The 22,284-nt window shown below is 38.9% G+C and overlaps 1 protein-coding gene across 1 annotated transcript in view; it reads right to left on the bottom strand.

The window, feature by feature from the left end:
- Positions 1 to 22,284, bottom strand: part of LOC141580908 (uncharacterized) — a 125,781-nt gene that overhangs the window by 9,735 nt on the left and 93,762 nt on the right. Inside the window, exon 5 of the mRNA XM_074384243.1 lies at positions 19,539 to 19,659. The gene's annotated coding sequence lies outside the window, so the exon portion shown is untranslated. The remainder of the gene's footprint in view (positions 1 to 19,538; positions 19,660 to 22,284) is intronic.

Raw genomic sequence — 22,284 nt, 5'->3', positions numbered from 1 at the left:
ATCTATGGTAAGTGCAATCTAGAACATAAAGATTAGTAAAGAAGACAGCTGGAAGTATCCTAAATACACAATAAGCACTCTTACTGGTAAGCTTGTACAAACTGCATTTCATATCCAGACAGCAGCCATTCTAGCAGTTTTTCTGTCTCAACTTGGCATGAAAGCCCTCGAAATTCAAAGCCCAGAGAAGTGGAAGTTTCCTAATTCTGGAATCACTTCCCCTTGGATCAGAGTAATCCCACTAAACATGTTTCTTTTTTTTTTTTTGGGAAAAGAATCAGTAACTATTACAACCAGAAGGAAAACCCATTGGATAAAATATACTGAATATAATTTTTTTAAATTATCTACTAATTTCTCACTATTCTGAGAACTCAGTTTGAGAAATCTTTACTTAAAAATGGTAACCAATCTGTTTTGGACCTCACACTCTTTCTTAGCGCTGATTGCAAAACACAAAAACCTCCTGCAAAAGCAGAACATGTTGTCATGCCATACTGAATGCCACTTCCGTGCATTTCCAAATAATGCTGTTTTGCAGAAGAAATTAAGTTACATGGTTTTTGTTTCTTAGCTAAGTGAGAGTATGCATGAACTGGAGGATAAATGCAAATGAACACCAAATCTTTTTATGAAACCAATGGTAGAATATTATTCATACTTTAATAATCTTTAGTCCTAAAATCCATCCAATTTCATGAGAAGCAATTACTAGATTGAATTCTGGGAAAAAAGTTAATAAAACAAAACAAAAATAATAACAAGAACATATTTACAGCATAGTTCTGTATCATCGTGAGAATATGACTATTTTACCAAGATGGCAGAGACAACTTTGCAAGTCTTAAGGAACATCTCATTATAAATACGTTGTAACCATCATAGAATGAAGAAATTGAAGATAGAGTGAAATCAAATCAAAGGTGAAATTATCAATGTAACATACATAAAATTCACTTATTGGGCCAGGTGCAGTGGCTCATGCCTGTAATCCCAGTACCTTGGGAGGCTGAGGCAGGTGGATCACAAGGTCAGGAGTTCAAGACCAGCATGACCATATGGGGAAACTCCATCTCTACTAAAAATACAAAAATTAGCCAGGTGTGGTGATGTGAGCCTATAGTCCCAGCGTCTCAGCTATTTGAGAGGCTGAGGAGAATTGCTTGAGCCTGCAAGGCAGAGATTGCAGTGAGTTGAGATCATATCACTGCACTCCAGCCTAGGCAACAGAGAAAGACTCTGTCTCCAAAAAAAAAAAAAAAAAAAAAAAAAAAAAAAATCACATATTTGTATTAACCCAAGTATATGGAAAATCAGTATCTGCTGACCTTCAGTTTAGACATGACTAACGTATACCAATGTATCTTTAAAAAATGAGGACATCAAAAAAACTATTTGCAATAATTAACATATTCCTAATATAACAAAGGAAATATTTAAAAATCCAGTGTCTTCTATGAAAAAGGTGCTTTGTATAAATCGTTATTTTAATTTTAAAAGTGAAGTGGCTTATTAATTATTCATCCCTTCATCAAACAATTTTGAGTACCTCCAATGGGCTAGAAAATATTATTTTTTTAATTTTAACTTTTATTTTTTGAGAAAGGGTCTTGCTCTAACACCCAGGATGAAGTGCAATGGTGCAATCATAACTCAGTACTGCATTTCTTCCATAGCTGAATAAAATGCATTTTCATATACAAATTGCTTTTCATATCTAGACAGCAACCATTACTAGCAGCCTTTCTGTCTCAGCTTTGCACGAAACCCCTCAAAATTCAAAGCCTAGGGAAACAGATGTTTCCTAATTCTGAAATCACTTCCTGAATTTTTTTGTGAGTTCATATTTTTAATTAACTCAAATTACAAAGGTCCCCCAGGAGGCCCTGCAGGATGGGGACAGCCTTGGAGAGGCAGAGATTCACTGCCAGCAGCCCACCCCCACCTGCCACCCACTCCCCTACAAGGGTCTCAAACTCTTTCAATAATCCTTAAAAAATCTTGTAAGAGTGCAGGCCAATAAGGGCTCCTTCATCTTCACATAGGTGACAGGACATCCTGCCCTGTCCTGCCCAAGGCCCTGGCCCTCCCGAACCAAGTCAGGTTCAGCCCAGACACTGCCTCTGGCAAGGTGGGGGACAGCAATCTGCTCCTCCAGGAGATGAGGCCACCATGCCCTTGATCCCCTGGGTTTAATTGATCCGTCCACTTCAGCCTCTTAAGTACCTGGGACTACAGGCATGTGCCACCAGGTCCAGCTAATGTTTATTTATTTTTTTTGTAGAGACAGGGCTTTGCTGTATTCCCCAGGCTGATCTTGAACTCCTGGGCTCAAGCCATCTGCTCCTCTTGGCCTCCGAAAGTGCTAGAATTATAAGCGTGAGCCACTGTGCCCAATCAGACCAGGCACTTTTAGAAACTTGGGGTACATCAGTCAACAAAACAAATAATCATGGCTCTCATGCCTGTATGTTCTAGAGGGTGGTGGGTGGCAGACACAATAAACAATAATAAATAAGTTATATAGGATGTCTGAAGGTGATAGATGCTTTGGACGAAGAGAAAAAAGAACAGATTGGAAGAAATTGGAAGAGGGAAGAGGTGAGAAGCGAGGCCAAACTGCATTCATTTATTTATTATTTATTTATTTATTTATTAGAGATGGGGTCTTGCTATGTTGCGCAGGCTGGACTTGAGCTCCTGGGCTCAATGTCCCAAACAGCTGGGACTCCAGGCATGCACCACCACACCTGGCTTATGCTGCATTTAAATGCAGTAGCCAGCAGAGGCAGCAGAGGGATCAAAGCAATTCTAGTACTAACCAGTGTTACCAATAAAAACACACAACAGCAAGAACACTACTAAAATTCAAATGATTGTATTTGGCTAAGATACAATTCTTATAGAGTTTACCTATGAATTGCACAAACATATCTATAGACACACAACTCCTGGCTGGGAAGCATGGGTCCTCCAATTATTAAATATGACAATAAATGTGTACCGGTTAAGGGTCCATTAACTACTGATAGAAGAAAACTTGAGAATCTTGGTAGCCTAACAAAAGAAAAGTTTATTTATTCTAATGCCGAAGCTGTAAGATTGAAAATAGAGCTACAGAAGGCCATCAAGAGAGGACTCCCATGCATGATTTGCTTGATAATAGGAATTATCACTGGAAGTTTTCCTGTTTTTTTTTTTTTTTTTTTTTTTTTTTTTTTTTTTTTTTCTTAGACAGAGTCTCGCTCTGCTGCCCAGGCTGGAGAGCAGTGGCGTGATCTCAGCTCACTGCAACCTCCACCTCTCGGGTTCAAGCAATTTTTATGCCTCAGCCTCCTAAGTAGCTGAGATTACAGGTGTGAACCATCACACCCTGCTAATTTTTGTGTTTTTAGTAGAAATGAGTTTTCACTATGTTGGCCAAACTAGTCTTGAACTCCTGACCTAAGATGATCCACCTGCCTCGGTCTCCCACAGTGGTGGATTACAGGTGTGAGCCACCAGGCCTGGCCACAGGAAGTTTTTCTAAACCACAGCTTATGACATGAGTCACAGGAGCACAGGACCACATATACAAGAACACTTGCCTGGCACACTTTCTCAGAAACCCAATCCAAAACTTCAAGGGTCTATTTCTAATTTATTTGGCTATCTGGCCATAATCAAATAAGATAGCAAGTCTTAGCAGCAGCTACTGACATTAGCCAATCAAAATTTGCCAACTCTTGTAAGACTCTGCCAATACAAATAAGCTTTCTTTCCAAACAATTTATACAACCTCCTATTTCCCCAATAAAAGTTTAACCTTCTCCTTTGTTCTCTGGACATACTGAAAGCCACCATCATCCATATTTATGTCCTGAATTTCAATCCTACTTCTTATATATTATGCTCAAATAACACCTTTTTACTTGGAAATTCACCTCTCTCTATTTTTTATGTTAATACTAATATAAAGTCTGGTTGAGTCTTGGAATTACTGAGCCTTTGTCATTCAAAATCTTTCTTTCAAGTTTTATTTGTTACTCTTTGAGGTCTAGAAATAGTCAACTTTTCCAACTCTGCAAGGCCCTACATTTCTAGACTACAGTTTGTGAGGGGATTAGTTCTGGGACCCACAAGGACACTAAAATCCTCAGTTGCTCAAGTCCCTGACATAAAATGGTATATAGTATTTTCATATAACCTATGCATATCCTCCTGTATACTTTAAATAATCTCTATATCATCTCTTTATTACCTATAATACCTAATACAATGTAAATGCAATGTAAGTAGTTGTTAGACTATCATTTTTTATTTGTATCACTTTTTTATTGTTATATTGTTATTTTTTATTTTGGGGGGGGGTTAAAGAAAATTTCTGATCTGTGAATCCTCTGTTGTGGAACCCACAGTTGAATCCTCTGATGTGGAACCCACAATTGTATTCTTTCTATTTCTGCTTAAAAATTGGTCAATTTACCTCTTTCCTCTACTGTTAGGTTAATCATAGCCTGTAATAACCAATGCTCACCACTATCATTCTTATTTTCCAACCTCTTTGCTTTAGTGGGCTAGCAGCTGCCTTCTAGGTTATCACAGGCAGTGATTAAATGTTCTGCCCTGCACAGCACGTATCTCCAGTTTGCCAGCCTCCATCCTTCATGTCCTCACCTCCCACTGCCTGAACTCTAAGACAAGCTTTTAGGTTTTTGTTAAAGCAGCACTTTACGTAAACGTATAAATTTCTGTATTAATTATGGAGGGAAAACTGCCACAACACATAACCCCCAAATCCTGGTTACTTAACAGAAAACTATTTCTTGCTCATATGAAATCCATGAAAGGATAGGTGAGAGTTATGGTTTGCTTCAAAAAGAAGTAAGGAAGATTTTGAATCCTACTCACTGTGTTGGATTTTTGAAAAAAGCCTGCTTTATCCCAAGTTCATGATTTCTTTCTTGTAATTCAAATTTAATCCAGTATCTTCAGGAATCTTGGAAGTTGAATAAAATGTCAGATCTCATATAAATTACTTCTAAATGCAAGCTTTGCTATACTAGCTTCCTCTCATTCTTTTCAATCATTAGTATAATGAGATTGCCCGCAAGTACTGGGAGGAATCATTGATTGTGAACACAATGTAGCAACATTAATTCATCCAAACTGATTTGAAGCAAGACAGAAGCTGTGCTCATTAGAGGTTATCATGGGCTAGTGTGGAAGAGGCCGAGAGCTTTGGAATTAGATAGAGCTTCATTCAAACATTAGCTGTGTACAAGGTCGTTACCTGTGTTGCTTTTTTTTTTTTTTTTTTTTTTTTTTTTTTTTTGAGTCAGAGTCTTGCTCTGTAGCTCAGCATAGAGTGCTGTGGTGTAAATCTCGACTGCAACCTCCATCTCCCTGGTTCAAACGATTCTGCCTCAGCCTCCTGACATTTCTTTGCCTCTATTTATTCATTGCCCACCTGTGGAGCAAAGGGGAAATGGAATCATACATTTCAGGTCTTTATCCTGATGTTTGAGAAAAAAAGGGTAGACAGTGCTTTTAAGAAATCACCTTCTGGGTGCTAGGTGTAAGCTCATTGCTACTGCGATCTCATTGATTCTAGGCTTTCTCAGCGGACCAAGCTAGGATACCTATGTATGTATATACAGCCGCACAGATATATGTTTGTGCACGCGCGTGCGTGCGTGTGTGTGTGTGAACCTGCATGTATCTTGCACATAATTTCAATGTGTCCACTGACATACACACCTGGATTCATTGTAGGATTTCTGCTTCATTTTGGTAGGCTTTTTTGCAAGGTATTGTAACACATATTCAGATAGCAAGAGTTCAATTAGAAAGGAATTAGAAGGTGTCTGGTACACAGGATCAGATAAACATTCTTCCTCACGATTTATCATAAACATGTATGGTCTAGATTAACTCTTTGTCCTTTGCTCTTAGGCAACAGTGTGTATAATTAGAAGGACGTGATTCACTGAAAGAAGAGTTACAAAGTCTCTGTCACAGAATAGAATCTGTGATACCCTTCTATTATATCCTGCAACAGAAGTTATTACATACATGAAGATAAAGAAACATAAATATAAGTTAAATATGCCTAAACTTCAGATACTGTCCTTTTGTCTAAAAATAAGTTGTGATTTTTATCTGGAGGGTGACATGACATCCAACTTGCTGAAGTACCTGTCATTTCTGGACAGAACATGAACCTATCAATGGGAAAATTTCCTCTGAGGTTATTCCTAGATAGGGTATTACAATACTTTTGTTTGATTTTTTTTTTTTTTTTTTTTTTTTTTTTTTTTTGAGAATCAGGGCCACTCTGTTACCCAGGCTGGAGTGCAGTGGCATGATCTGCAGCCTCAACCTCCTGGGCTCAAGCAATCCTCCCCTACAGGCACATGCCATCACCCTGGCTAATTTTTGTTTATTTTTTTGTAGCGAAGGAGTTTTGTCAAGTTGCCCAGGCTGGTCTTGAACTTCTAGGCTCAAGCAATCTGCCCACATCGACCTCCCAAAGTGCCTGGATTACAAGTGGGAGCCACCATGCCTGACCTATCATACCTTTGCTAAATTTCTCTGAATAGAAGTTAGCCACTGTCAGATAAAGTATGATTATATTATTTATAAGAGTAATATCTACTATTACATTAATGAAAATTAGGGTCAAGATAGTACTTTCATACTATCAGAAGTAATTTCTCAAACTGATGTTACTGATGAGTCTGACAAGCAACTAGCAGACAGAATATTAATTTACTTTATTATCTATTTGTAAATTAATTTGATGGATTTCACTTCACAATGAGTAAAGTGAAAATTGAGAAAAGTAGACATTGAGCATATAGTGAACAAAAAATTCTTCTTTAACTTAGGAGTCATAAAAAATTAATTTGGAATGAGCTGATAGCTATCATGTAGGCCACTATTACTTTATTAGACAGAAATCTTCCTGATATTTCTATAATGCTACTATATTACTTTTTTTTTTTTTTTTTTTTTTGAGACAGGGTCTCACTCTGTAGCCCAGGCTGGAGTTTAGTGGCATGATCTCGGCTCACTGCAACCTCTACCTCCCAGGTTCAAGCGACTGTCATGCCACAAATAAGTTGTGTTTCTATATTTCAACAAAATAATTTCTATCATTGAGTGTTGATATTGGAATCTCATGTGCACAATTAACTGTATTTCGTAGTTTCAGTTTACAACAAGGTTATATCTTGTGGCCAGAATGAGTCAATGGAGTTTCTGTAGTGCCCGCAATCTATTATAGAGAATCATTAAATTACCTCTGTGTGGCATGGAATCAAGTAATCTGAGAATATAAGTTACCTAAAGATGCTCTAACATCATTCTACAACTTAACAAATGAAGGAATTGACATTCAGAAAGGTGATGTGACTAGCTCAGAATCAAAATTAGTAGAAGTAGGTTTAGAATTCAGTCATGAGACTCTGGTTCCCAGTGCTTCATGCACAGTTAGCCCTCTTTAAAATGTAAGAAATGAGAAAATCAACTGTACAGAATTAGATTCATTGATCAGGAACTTTGAGGCCTGTCCTGGAAATTATTAACTAAGCAAGACGCCAGCATTGATAACACTAAGAAGCCTCAGAAAGTAATTTCCAGGAGAATAACAAAAACATATTGACTTGCATTTGACAACTCTGATTTTACTTTCTCTAAGATTAGTTAAATTTGTAGCCATGGCAGACCTAACTGTAGTATTAGAAATATTTTTATAGGCAGGGATTTCATTTTTTAAATAGCTTCATTTTGTAGCCATGCTATTAAGCCACAGTACATTTGCTCTAAATATAACCTGTTAAATTTTGTTTTGGTCCTTTCTTGTGTTCTGTTTTATTGATTGGTTGGTTAGGTTGTTTTGCTTGCGATTTACTTATTCTGTTTTGCGGTTTGCGGTCTAATATCAGTGCTACCTAGGATATGGTGAACTTGCAGTTGATGCTAATTAAATGTACATATTCAGGGTTTCTTTAATCACTAATCCTTCACCTTGATGTTGAACTGCTCATTATACCCTGGAGCACAGAAAAAATGCTCCTTTTTAGACGTCAAGTGCATCGACTTTACTGAGAATTAGCGTGGGTTTAGTTCCCTTGAGACATTTTATGGTCAACTGTATGAAAGCACAGTGAAAATAATCAGAATTCCAGAAGGCTTTTTATAGAGCAGAAATAATGAGGCTGGTTCTCTGACTCAAAGGTCACAGATGAATCCCACTGTCACGTCAGCTTGAGAGGAAGAAAGGCAGAAAAAAGTTCCTCTTGCCCAGTGGTTGGTATCGGATGTCTTGTTTCTTAAATCTCCAGAGCCTACTGCATACCTGAAGCAGAGCTGTGCATCAAGCTCCTTTGCTCTGTCACTACAGACTGATCACTGTTCAGAGCAGCTTTTGAGATCAGCATGGAGAAATCCAGCATTCACCAGAGCCCATGCCTACAATAGCCACCAGGCCAAGCCAGGCTTCATTCTTTCTTCTTTTCCTATACCCAGGAGGGGCTTCCTTGAGCTCATGACACTCCTAAGGTCTTTGTGATGGTCTTTTTGGATAAAGGAGCAAATTAGTTTTTTGTTTGTTAGTGTTTATGACAATTATTTTTAATCTCATTTAGGACAGAATTGATTTTTGTTTTGTGTTTTGTTTTGCTTTGTTTTGTTGAGACAGCGTTTCTCTCTGTTGTCCAGGCTGGGGTTTAGTGGCACGATCATGGCTTACTGCAGCCTCAAACTCCTGGGCTCAAGTGATCCTCCTGCTTCAGCCTTCCAAAGTGCTGGCACTATAAGCATGAACCACGGTGCTTGGCCTGAGTTTTTAAACTACAGTTTGATGACTACGAGGAAGCTAAGAACCAAAACACAGGACCTTTCCCAAAGTCAATAACCAGCAAGTGAGTGGCAGGTTTTGCATTCATTTTTTTATTCTACCACTTCATCTTTTATTCCTTTTTCTCCACAGCATATAGTACATACTGGTTGCTCAGTAAATTGCTAGTGATTAGTTTGGTTTTGTTTGTTTTTTTTTTTGAGATGGAGTCTTACGCTGTCATCCAGGCTGGAGTACAGTGGCACGATCTTGGCTCACTGCAACCTCTACCTCCTTGGTTCAAACAATTCTCCTGCCTCAGCCTGTTGAGTAGCTGGGACTACAGGAGTGTGCCACCGTACATGGCTAAGTTTTGTATTTTTAGTAGAGATAAGGTTTCACCAAGCTGGTCAAGCTAGTCTTGAACTCCCAACCTCAAGTGATCTGCCTGCCTCGACCTACCAAAGTGCTGGGATTACAGGCATGAGTCGCTGCACCCAGCCTGATACTAGATAAATTTGATTCAATGAAATTAATCATCATTAGTTGACATAGTCTCGTAGACAGGTATGTCTGCGTCTCCTCGTGTCAGTTTTTTGCAATGAAGTCTTTTGCATAGAAAGCATTGACATATTCTGCAATAGTTTTTTTCTGGTAATTTCTCAGTACCCAGAAATTTTTCAGTTATAAACTTCAAAATATATTTGTTTATAGGAAAGAAGAGAATGTCAGCGATCTCAAGCATAGACATTGCTTACAGCTTTCTGGTAGGCTACAGGAAGTGTTTTTACCCAGCTCAGTGCAGTAAGGGCAGATAACACTAAATGGCAAATTCAAAAGTGTTATGACACAGCAAAACCAGTTTCCAACCTTAGAATATTGGAAGGAGCAGAGAATGTTAAGTGAGGCCAGTTGCTGAATTTTGGAAAGCATATTATTAAGGAAAAACAAGTATTGAAAGGGGGCTATAAAATCCCTTAGGACCTCATTCATCCAACCACAAATGATCTTACATAAACAACACATTCGAAATACCATATGGAGCTTGGAAAAGAAGTGTGATTGGGAACCAGAGAGCTGGCTTCTAGCACTGGCCCCCACTAACCTGATATGTGAACTTAGGACGAGCACTCTGCCTCTTCCAGTCTAGGAAGTGAGAAAAAAAATGAAACAAGGTATTTACTGGCTTTCTTCTTTTACACCCTAGGATTTTCTACTTTAAGAGAAATCTTTTTTTACACACACTCAAAAAAGTGGAGATTATGAATCCTATCAAAAGCCAAGATTTTAAAAGTTATGTCCTCTTTTTCCCTAGGTATATGGTCATTATTGTGTTTTTCTAAAAACTGAGTATTTGATTTTAAAATTATAAAGAATATAAATTATACATTTATATAAAATATAAGTTATATATTTTGGCAATGAGTTAGATGTGAAGAACAATGAGACTTGTGCAATTAAATGGACAATATTTTCATTTACAAATACACAGAATTGGGGGGAGAAAGAGGTCGGGCACTGGGGATCATGAGTTCAGTTTGGAACACGTTCACTGTGAGATGCCTTTCAGGATGTCAGAAAGATAGTTAGATATGCATTTGTGAAGCTAAGAGGTAACTTATGGGCTTAAAATATAGTTAAAATATACTCAGCACTTGCTAGACACAAAATTGTGTATGCTACTCTGATTTTGAAGCTGGTGAAGAAAATCTTACAGGAAGTTCACAAAAGAACTTCAAATATTATTAGGGATTGCTATGGTTTCAGTTTGTTCCTACAAAAACCAATGTTGAATTTACTCCCATTGTGTTGGTGGGAGGTAGGGTCCGGTGAGAGGTGTTTGGGTCATGGGAGCATTCCTCAGGAATGGCTTGATGTCTTTCTTGCAATAGGGAATGAGTTCTCACTTTCAAGAGACTGGATGAGTTCTTGCGGGAATGCTCCCGCAAGAGTGGGTTGGTGTAAAGCCAGGACACCCCTCAGATGTTACCTCTTCACATGTGTTTGCTTTTCCTTTGGCCTCTTGCCACGTATAGACTCAACAACAAAAGCCCTCACCAGAAGCTGAGGAAATGCCAATGCCATACTTCTTGAACTTTCTAGCCTGCAGAATCGTGAGCTAAATAAATCTCATTGCTTTATTAATTATCAAGTCTCAGGCATTCTGTTAGAGCAACACAAAAGACTAAGACAGATACTTTAAAATAACATCTACAAAAAAAGATTGTGTCAGTGGTTCTCAAACTTTCAGAAATTGCAGATGAGTAACGTTAAAACAAACAATTGGGAAATTGATTAAAAGTTGTGAACTCGTGTTAACTGAAGGCATTAAAAAGAAAAAAAAATCCACTATCACCATAATGTCATAAAAGTACCCTCCAAATATATAAAATTAAGAAAAAAATATATATCCCTATATTAAGTAATGTGTTTAAAAGGATATACTTGGTAAAAAAAAAAAAAGTCACATTATCCTTATTTTTATTATTTTCTGTGACTCTTACACCAATACTATAGACCATAAGTCTCAGTGTGTTGGTTGATATTTCAGTGTTACATGAAAAGAAAGACAAAGGTTGGTGCATTCATTATCTCTCTGATATAATCTACATGAGGTTTCTGCAGCCTCCTTGTCCATCTCCTTCTGTCCCTGTCCCTCTCCTGCTATTTGGCTTTGTTGTCCTGGGAGTAGCCACAGTTCAGGACATATATGTTCCTTCCTCACTTCTCTGCAAGCCAGCTGGAGCTGTGAGAAAGGTCAGACTTCCATCCCTACATTGTTGAGAACTAGTGGTGTTAGAACAAAAAAGAAACCTCCCAGGACCAAACATTTCATCTCTGAGAAATATTCACTCACCCTAGGATGTGGAATGGAAAGTAAGTCAGTCTACTCAACTGATCAAAAGATATTTCATGGGGGCCTCTTACTGGCCTGCTACAGTGTTAGGTGACATGCAGAGATACAAGATATGGTTCTCCATCCTCCAAGAAGCTCAAAGGAAAGAGAGGTGTGTCTGGCTCATCTGGTCTAATAAGCATAACTCAAAATTGCATCTTCTGGCTGTAGGTAGAGCCTGGAGTGCCTGGTTAATGTTTCAAAAGCAATTTCATGAACTGCCCACCAAGCTCATCCCTATGGATGTTATGTGCCCACCCAAGACTCCTAATTGGGGCACCTCTGTGAGGACCTGGTAAGGCAGTGGGGAGGTGAAGCCACTTAATTGATGCCTATTTACTATGATATCGTTACACAGGCTCATTATTGGTTTGAAGGTAAACAAAAATAAAAGTAATTGAAATCCTAGTCGTCATTGTTTCCTGTCTATGATGATGAGCCAGCTGTTTATTGCCTGGTGCAGTTGATTTGGAGTCAGCAGGCTGGCAGATTGACTTGTGCCTTGGTGGAGAGTGGGGAGAGTGGACAGCACGTGAGCTCTCTCAGCCACTATGAAGGTCTGCTGCACCATGGTCATCAGTGGCACCTGGGTTCGGTGCCCCAATGCACCCGGATATTTTGGGAGGGAATTGAGGTACACCTATTGCCACAACCAGGTTCCTCTCTGAGGCTGGAACTAACTAGACCAGCGCCCAACAGAACCAAAACACAGATACATTTGGAAGTATGGAAAGGGCAGAATATGGCTCATGTCCAGTGAGGACAGAAGCCCGAGCCCAGATGCTACTAGTAGCAGTGACCCAGCCCCTGTCTGAACATTGGCACAAGTTTTCTCTGAAATCTCAGGGGTCCCTTCACCACCATTTCATGCCATGGCTATGTTCCACATAGGGGTCACGACTGTCCCTCTTCAAGGGCTAGCATTACTTCTAGGCAGGCACCCAGCAGCCAACGCAGAGCTGGTGAGAATTGCCCACTAGCACTAGAGCTTAGGACATGCTCGTAGGCTCATGCAGAGCCTTCCATGACAGCAGGGGTGCTTAGCATGTTAGTCATAAACTGAGCCCTGGCTTTGGAAAGAGGCCTGAGCCTAGTGCTAGTACAACGGGCACAAATGTGGCCCTGGAGATGTAATCTAGGCTGCATCCAACTAAGCAACAGAAGGATCCAATGCTAAGGACAGTGTGTCCCTCTTCCCTGGAGGCAGGTGTGGGAAGCTCCTGTGCAAAATGAGCCTGTGCTAAGGAGCACTGGACCTGCAGGTTTCCCCTGGAAGTGTCTGGCCAATGATAGGTGAGCTGAGAGGATTGCTCTTTGATCCCAAGACTGAGGGGACAGTGGTGGTGGAAGTGCCTTGCCTGTTCCTTCTTTCTTTTTCTTTCTTTCCTCCTTCCTTCCTTTCTTTTTCTTTCTTTCTCTTTCTTCCTATTTTTTTTTCTTTCTTGTTCTTTCTCCTTCCTTCCTTTCCTTCTCTCTCTCTCTCTCTCTCTCTCTCTCTCTCTCTCTCTCTCTTTCTCTCTTTCTCTCTTTCTCTCTTCTTTCTTTCTTTCTTCTTATTTTTTTTTTTTTTTGAAAGAGCGAGACAGGATCTTGCTCTGTCACCCAGCCTGGAGAGCGGTGGTGAGATCTTGGCTCACTGTAGCCTCCACCTCCAAGGTAGAGTTTCTAAAGAGAATTGTCTATTAATGCATTCAGTCATTCAACAAACATATACTGAATGCCCACCCTGTACATGGCAAAAGATGTTCACAGATTAATAAAGCTTGTCCTCTGTCCCCAAAGAACTCACAGTTTAGCAATTACTATTTGTAGAAAGACAGGTGCTAGGATAGATATTAGAACAAAATGTTATAAAAACATGAAGAATGGAAGAATTACTTGTGATTAAGCAGGTCAAAAAGGCTTCACAAGGGGAAGAGATTTTGAAATTATTAAATAGACCGGAAAAGATCCATTTGTTCAGAGAAGTATGGGCAAGATGTTTAAATATGTTTGTACCTATTTTAGCTTGCCCTATTTATAAGAATGCTTCAAATGTTGAGATGCTTATAAACTAGATGTTAATTAATTAAGTGAAAATGATGTAGGAAGAGATGCAGATTTATGTAAAAATAGCATGATGGAATTAGTCTCTGTACTAAACTCAAGTCATGCAAATACAACTGTTTACATTGATGATTGTAAGAGAATTTATCCCTTTAAGAAGGGAATGTTATTTAACAATGTTAAATATATTCTACCAGATAGTGCATATTTATAATACCAACTAATTTTCTGTTTAAAATGATGTGTATTTAACGTCATACATTTAACGTCATACATGTGTATTAACTGTCATACAAACAGTTTCTCAAACTTAATTCATGCTCTTCTTTTATTTTCTATCTTTGTTTTAAAAAGCAATTTTATTGAGTTTTAATGTATACAACTGCAAAAATCTTAACTGTATCACTCAATTAATTTTTTAAAATGTATATATTTACATAACCACCATTCAGATGAAAATATAACACATTTGTAGAAGCTTAGAAGTGTCCCCCAAACCCTCTGCCAATTCATACTTAACCCTGCAGAGGTGACTACTGTTCTGATTTCTATAGCTGTCAGTTAGTTTTGCCTATTTTTGAACTTATATAAATGGAATGATATAAGTTATACTCTTTTGTGCCTGGCTGTTTTTCCTCAATACCACGACTCTGAGATGGAACCATGTTACATACGGTTTGTTCTTTTTCATTGATTATTTCCAGGGATGGACAGATTTCCAGTGTTGGAATATTATGAATAAGTCTTATATATTAATTTGGTAGACATACGCACTCATTTCTTTAGAGTAAATAGGAGTGGAACTGCTGGAGCACAGGATAGGCCTATATGGAACCTTAATAGATATTGTTAAATAGCTTTCTGAACTGTAATCACTTAAATTCATGCCAGCAAAGTATGAGAGAATTGGTACGGTCAGCCTTTCAAACATTTTACCCATTCTGGAGAGTGTATAATATATTGTGGTTCAATAAAATTAGATTGCATAGATTGTATCATGTGAAGAAAGTAATTTGGGAGAGGCAGGCAACTGCAAAATCTAAAAGACAAGGAGCTATAGTTGCATTACAGAACAAAAGGAAAATAGGAATCAAATCTTGCTTGGAATCACATATCGAAGAATAATTCTGAGTAAAGAAGGAAAGGTGGTGTTGCAGAAAGTGATTTATTAGCTCTTGGCATCTGTAAACTGCTCTCCAGAGCTACTCTCCTCTCTTCTTACCACTGGGTAATTAAATGGGAGGAAGTCGCCAACGAAAGGAGAGTTTGCAAAATACTTTATAACCTGAACCATTTGCCAACATCAGCTAGTGAGTAGAGGGGAAAATCTCAAGAGTTGCAAAGATGTGCAGGTTTCTTTCACGGAGCCTTCCCAGAAAAGCCAATGCATTGATCAAATTAAAGATTCCCATCTGAAAGAGATTGCCAATAGGGGTTTTCAAAGAATAATATCTACCAATGGAATGTTTTTAAGAACAGAAATAGGAAGCTGTTAAAATTAAATGAGTAAGAAAAAAAAAAAGGATATACACTTAGAAATAACGTGACCTGATACCTAACATGTTCAGGAAGTGAAATGCAATCAGCAACAGATACAAAGCAAATTTTTGGCTGTTGGAAAAAAATACAATATCTAAAAAGTAAACAAAAATTTACTAATAGCTTAGTAACCTTTATTATTCTAGGGTCTTGTCACAAAACCAGTTAAAATTAGATTTGTTTGGCTGTTCTGGTCCAAATGCTCCTCTAAGAAAATTTCTCTCCCAAGCTGAAGATGTGAAAGAACTTGCAAAGTGGCTAGTAACAATCATTGAAAAGTAATTTATCTTTTTTAAAAGCTGTTGATTATAAGAGACATCAAGATGCAGTGGGAATGATTAAGAGACTTCTTCTCAGATGGGGAAATTAAGCAGAGAGGCAAGAATGAGCCACCCAGAGGGCGTTCAGATCAGAAGAGTCTGTGGATTTAAAGGATCACTGTATTTCCATGGAGATTTATTTGAGACAACAAAGCTGAACTGAGTCAATGGGACAGAAAAGGAAGTCTGGAAGACACAAGTGAAAAAGGAACTAATAAAAAAAAAAAAGAGTAGGGAACAAAGGTGCTACTCTGGACTTGGGTGATCAGCCAGGCCTCCTTTGGCTAATGTCACCAGAAGAGGTCATATTGCTTGGTAACAGGGATGCAGTGACTGGGGTGTCTAGTTGTGAGAACACAGCAGAAAGATGACCTCTGTAAAAAATCCTTAACAATGTTTTAAAGTGGGAAGAAGAAATATGAACATTTAGGACTAAGCAGGAATAAGCTAGCCTACTATTATTTACAGGTCAAGAAAGGAGATCCAGCGATTCGTTAGAGCTACAGGCTAGCTGTGCTGTTCAAGGACATCCCACCTACCCTAGCCACATGTTCTTTCTACTGCAGAACAGGTGTTGCTAAAGAAGTCTTCGTAATTGGTAGCTTGAAAGGCTAAAAAGTGATCTGTTTTCATGGCATTTGCCTCGGGAAAGCACATTAATTCTCTAACTTTTGTTCAATAGAATATATTACAATCGACGCTCCCATATCTTTGCACAAGATAAGGACATCTGTGCTTTGAACATCTCCTTCTTTGTCTGCCTTGAAAACTTAACTTCTCTTTATTCAAAATTCTGCTCAAAAGCCTCTCTTTCCAATGCTTCCTCCAGTCTCCCCAGTCGGGATCCATATCCTTCTATTCTAGGTATCTTAAACACAGTTCTGTTTTGTTATGTATCACTCGTTTCTGTTGTGTTTATTTGCATATGTCTGTCTCCTATATTAGACATTGAATGTCTTGAGAACAGACATGGTATTTCATATGCATTTATATGTCAAGTACATTCCATGGCTCCTGGTAACATAGGAGCTATTTAGCTAATGTTTGTTAAATTGAGTTAATTAGGACTATCTATTGTTTCTGCTCAGGGCTCCCCAGCTCTAGGCACAAAGACTTTGATCCTATAGGCTTAGTCCTGCCATGATATCCTCAGGGCTCCATTAAATGTGGGATCCCACTTCAAATTTCCATATGTCTCCAAATGACTCCCCAGGGGAAGAAGAGTCCTCCTGTGTTACATCTCAAGCAGCATGTTAGTGGCCTGTCACTTGTGAAGATCTTGCATCTTCTACTTCTTCGGGGGCTTTATTCTGTCTCAGTCACTACCAATGCCTTTTCAGAGCTGTACTGCTAATGCCCACATGGCCACTAATGTCACTGCTGTTTGATACCCTTCTTGACCCTCCCTCAACAGCCTGGCTTCCTTGGAGTATCCAGCAGCTTGGGACATATATGTATTGGCCAAATTGTGCTGAATACTGCAGTTTACACTGCTGCTCTTTCTCTCCCCACCCCCATCACTTCTCCTCCTCCCTATCCCTTCTCCCCACTCCTAACAAGGCAAACGCTAGATAGATTCAATCTTGAAAGTATCATAATCTAAACATTCTCAGCATCATCCATTCACACAATATCCAATGAGTGCTTCTATGCTAGGTACTGACCTGCCACTGGGGAAATAATAGTGAGTAAGGCAGTCAGGGTTCCCACCTTTTGTGATCTTCAGGATTACTCCCTTCTATTAAGGATGCTCAGTCACCCCACGTGGGTTAGGAGATGAAGTCTTTTTTTTTTTTTTTTTTTTTCCCTCCTATTCAGAACTCAGATTTTTTAAATGCTGGATTACACTCACTTTCCCCCTTTCTTTACCTTACCAGTCACTTCTTAACCCACTATAATCCAGACCTTCCATTGAAATTTTGTTTTCCAAGGTCATCATTGTTGGTTTGTAAATTGCTATATCCAGTAGGTATCTTTCAGCTCTTTTTTGACTTGACCGCTCTGCAGCATTTAGTAGTGTTGAGCACTTCTTTAAATATTGTCACAGGCCTTTAAACAAGACCCTCTCCTGATTGCCTTTCCTACCTCTCCAGCAACCCTTCAACTTTCTTCAAAGATCCTTTTTCCTGTCTTAAAGGTTTCTGTTCCCTGGGGTCAGTAGCTCTATGTTCTTCCTGCACTTGTGCATTCTTCTGTGATAGTCCTCATTTCCTTGATTTCAGGGCCACTGGAGAACAACTCCAGGGAACACCATCCCTGCACTATTCTAATGCTTGACTTGAACTTCCTCTAATACTTCGTGGTCTCCCTATCTCCCTTTGGGACTTTTGCACTTCACCCACCTGGAATGTTCTGTACATGCAATGCCCCACATTCCGGGGAGGTGATGCATTTGCCACCACTGACCTCACGATCTGGGAAGCACTCCTATTTTGACCACTATGATCAGACTTTCTCTTGATTTTCTTCCCACCTCCCCAAAAGCAGCTTTCTAATCTCCTTCATCCAGCCTTCTACCTTGACACAATATGAAAGTGCTTCCCTTTCATTCACTACTCTTACGAAACTGACTGGGAAGCAGACACCCTTCTCTTGGGTCCATCCTATAAAGTCTAGTTTTAAAAAATCAAATTCATGACTATTTTTAGGTTCTGCAATTTTCCTTTGTAGCAGCAGTGCCCATAAAGTTTTAAACTATGCAGGACCTAAAAATATTCTTAATGAGAAAAAAGTGGTGGAACGATGATTTTGACCTTAACAGGCTTTCAACTTTTTAATCCGAACGAATGATTCATCCAAAATGGCTATAATGATCGTTCTTTTGTACGTCCTTTTAGGGTAGAATTTAACTTCTTACTTTCTAAATGAATGGTGTGTAGAAGTGATTGTCGGGTGTGACAGACCTCACCATGGCAACCCTCCCTAGGGGAAATTGATGGCTGTGCAAATAGAGGGTTTCTGTTAGAAGCATAACCACCCTCAGGCTGTTCTTTTGGATGCTGTAAGTTACTCAGGATTTCAGAGGAGGGATATTAAATGAAATATTTTATCAGTTCAGAAAGGCTCACCCACAAAATACGTATTTATCACTTCAATTTGTTCTTCATCTGCCATGCCAGTTTAGCACTATCAATTTTTTCTTTCCTGACTGCAGTATTAGGGTTGAGATCTCTGATCGGTCACTTACTTCCTCAGTCAGTGCTAAATGCTGCTAACTCACACCTGCCAAACGCTGAAAAGGGCATGCCCTCTCTTCAAAGTTTTTCCCTTCTTATAGTACTGGCTACATAATTTGAGGAGCCCAGTGCAAAATAAAAAAGCAGAACAATTTATTGAAAAATCATCTAGAATTTCAAGGATGGGTGTGGTGGCTCACATCTGTAATCCCAGCACTTTGGGAGGCCAAGGCAGGTGGATCACCTGACGTCAGGAATTTCTGAGGCAAGCCTGGGCAATATGGTGAAACCCCGTCTCTACTTTTAAAAATAAAAAAATTAGCTGGGCGTGGTGGCATGCACCTGTAGTATCAGCTACTAGGGAGACTGAGGCAGGAAAATCACTTGAACCCATGAGGCAAACGTTGCAGTGAGCCAGGCTCATGCTACTGCACTCCAGCCTGGGTGAAAGAGCAAGACTCATTAAAAAAAAAAAAAAAAAAAAAAAAAAAAAAAAAAAAAAAAAAAAAAAAAAGAGAGAGAGAGAAAGAAAGAAAGAAAAGAGAAGAAAAAAGAAAACTCAATACAGTGACAACAAAACCATAAATCAAGTCCAATGTCCTTTGGAGTAATTGCCCAAGTCCCAGCCCATGAAGGTAGGTTCCCTACTCCCCTGTTTCCCTCCCCTCGCTTTTCCTTAAGGCCGAAGTTTTTCTCTTTCCTGCTCATTTGAAAGATTGTGAAAGTGGAGAGTGTCTTACCTGTGTAGGAGATTCTTCCCCGAGTTCTCATGTCTTCAAGGTCAGAGAAAAAGGAAAGCCTTGCAGATTTGGTGGTGAGAGTAAACCACTTTTCTGAGTACTAAGTATACAGATTATTAGCCTAAAAGAGCCAGAAAATATTTTAATGAAAGTTGTTCTGCCCTGCTAAGATTGGGCAAAATAGCCTTTTGGTATTATTCATTTTTTAACATTTTTAGAAATTCTGAAAATGTGTCAGTACATCACATACTTATCATGTACCAAATATAGGCTATGTTTTAATAACAGAAGAAACATATCTATTGTTTATATAAAACTATTGTCTTTTTCCTTCAAATATATTAACATTTCTTTAAAAACTAATTTACAACTCTTTAATAAATATGAGAACCAGTCCTACCACAAGACTCTGGGGTATAGATACAAGAAAAGCAGCCATGGTTAAAGGATTTATTGCTCCCAGGGAGTATAACCCAGTATTTCCCTAAATGTGCCCTGCAGATTGTTACTTTTACATGAAGAAAGGACTCTATATTCAAATAAGACTTTGTAATTGCCTGCCACTTTAGAAATCAGCATAAAAGTTTCCTAGATGTCCTGCAGTTAAAAAAGGAAAAGGAAAATGTAACTGCTCCAAGCCAATCTTGTTCAGCTTTTATGTAACAAAGTTGAGAGTTGTTTTTCAGTTGCCAGGGACCCTCAGGACACACAAGCTTCTGAGCATGCCCAGAAGAGCCAAGCTTGCACCCACTGGGGAACCTAAGTGCTCTGAATAAAGGGGACTGAAGTAAGAAGTGGATGAACAGAGTATGGCAGGGTTCAGGATCCAATCAGATTGAGCTCTGGCATCACTCCATGGCAGGATCCAGTCAGATCATGCCTTCCTGAATTGCCTTGCTGCAAAGTCCAATCAAATCATGCCTCATTACCCTATGCCTATAAGACCTGACCCAGCCCCCAACTCTAGAAGGCAGTGCTTTAGAAACTACCCCAACATGTTCTCCATGCTTGTTACAAGTAATATAATCCCTTTGAAAAGGCTCTTTGGTTGTGGCCAAGGGGTTGGTATTCACCAAGTGACTGAGCCCAGCCACTGTGTAGGTACCAAAAACACAAGTGAAGTCTATGATCTATTCATCTTTGTATAAGCCAGTTTTGCCCAAATATATTGAATCACAGAAACATTTATTTGCAATAATTATTAGATTCACCAAAACTGGTAGTGAGCACACTTTAGGAAGTGCTGATTTAACTACTCCTTGGAGATCATAGGAAGGGAATTAGTATTGTTGAGCGCCTTTCAGATTCTATGTGCTATGTAATTGGCATGACCAAACTCAGTTCATAGAACAATCAGCCCTTATATCAGGATCCCTATTTCATATATGAAGTTGGTATGTTAAGGAGCTCTTATGGACATGCAGTTTTAAGTGGTGCTGGGACATTAAGCCAGTGTCTGACTCCAGAGCCCAGTGCTGCATTCAGAATGTACTGACAGTGAAAACAAAATAACATAAAGTATTTATAACACCTTCCAAATGCATGCTCTCAGTGAGCCTTTCATAAGATAAAAGAATTTTCTTGGTGAATTTTTCAACCATAAAATAATGAATCTGCCTTCTCATGTGGCCTACCATCTGTTATGAGGCCCAAGAGATACATTTTTCTCTTCCCTACAAAGCTAGGCTGAACAATTGTATCAAATGACTAAGATGCAGGATGCAGAATCCCTTTGTGGAGAATCAGAGGTCATGAACTCTTCCAAATACTGTTAAATCAAAACAAATATTCAGAATATTACACATTTCACAAGATTAATCTAGAGATAAATGTGTTAGAAACATAAACTTTAAGAGAAATTTACAGACTTTTATTAACCAGCTAACAGAGGCAGCTGGATCAAAATCAAGGTAGATTTTCGGGTTGGCGTTAGTTCTGTTGAGATCCTGATTTACACTTTATTCTTTAAAATGAAAGCTGAAATTTGCTGTTGGGCTTCTTTTTCACTCCATATGAAATAACTCAAGTGTTTTATACCTGCTAGTGTTTCCATATTTTCAGGAAACATTTAATATTTAATGAGTGAATTGTTACATTAATTAATATTAAAAGAAGCATTCCATAAATAAGGTCAATCTGGAGTTGAGGCTGCATGCAGTAGAGACTGCTGAAAGCAAACAAGAAGAAATAGAAACACTTGAGATTGACTAAGAAGACCACTTTGTTAACAAAGGACCACAAGATCTATGGAGAAAGGAAAGAAGAAAACTTTGAAACCAGATCTATAGATCAAAGAACGTAGCCTCCAGGGAAGCTGTAAACAGGCTCCAAAGAGGGGAAAGGGAAAGCTGGTATTTGTGTTTTTCAGGGTCTACCTTACATGCATATTTAGCAGGTTTGGGGAAAATCTATGAATATTTATGAGGGAAACCCTAAATGTATGCGCAGTGGGAAAGCACGTAAGTAGCATACATTCTCTGTTCATCTTAGGGTGAAGTTTTGACATTAAAATGAGGTAGAATTGGGCTCTTCACAATCAAAAGATGAACTATAGGGCATAGTGGTGTTTTGTGGGCAAGGGCTAGTTTCTGCTCAACTACAGGAAACAAGACCTTATGACAGTTAGGAATACAGGGGTTTGTGACCAACCCCTCTCTACAACAGTCACTTGATTTCGTTTCTGGTGTGCCTCGCTTTAGACACAGGGAGTTCATTTCTTCTGTCAGCAGGGGGTATATTTTAATAG

The sequence above is a fragment of the Saimiri boliviensis genome, chromosome 13 (assembly GCF_048565385.1).
Source record: "Saimiri boliviensis isolate mSaiBol1 chromosome 13, mSaiBol1.pri, whole genome shotgun sequence".
NCBI classification, from domain to species: domain Eukaryota; kingdom Metazoa; phylum Chordata; class Mammalia; order Primates; family Cebidae; genus Saimiri; species Saimiri boliviensis.
This window is presented reverse-complemented; position numbering and strand designations above follow the sequence as displayed.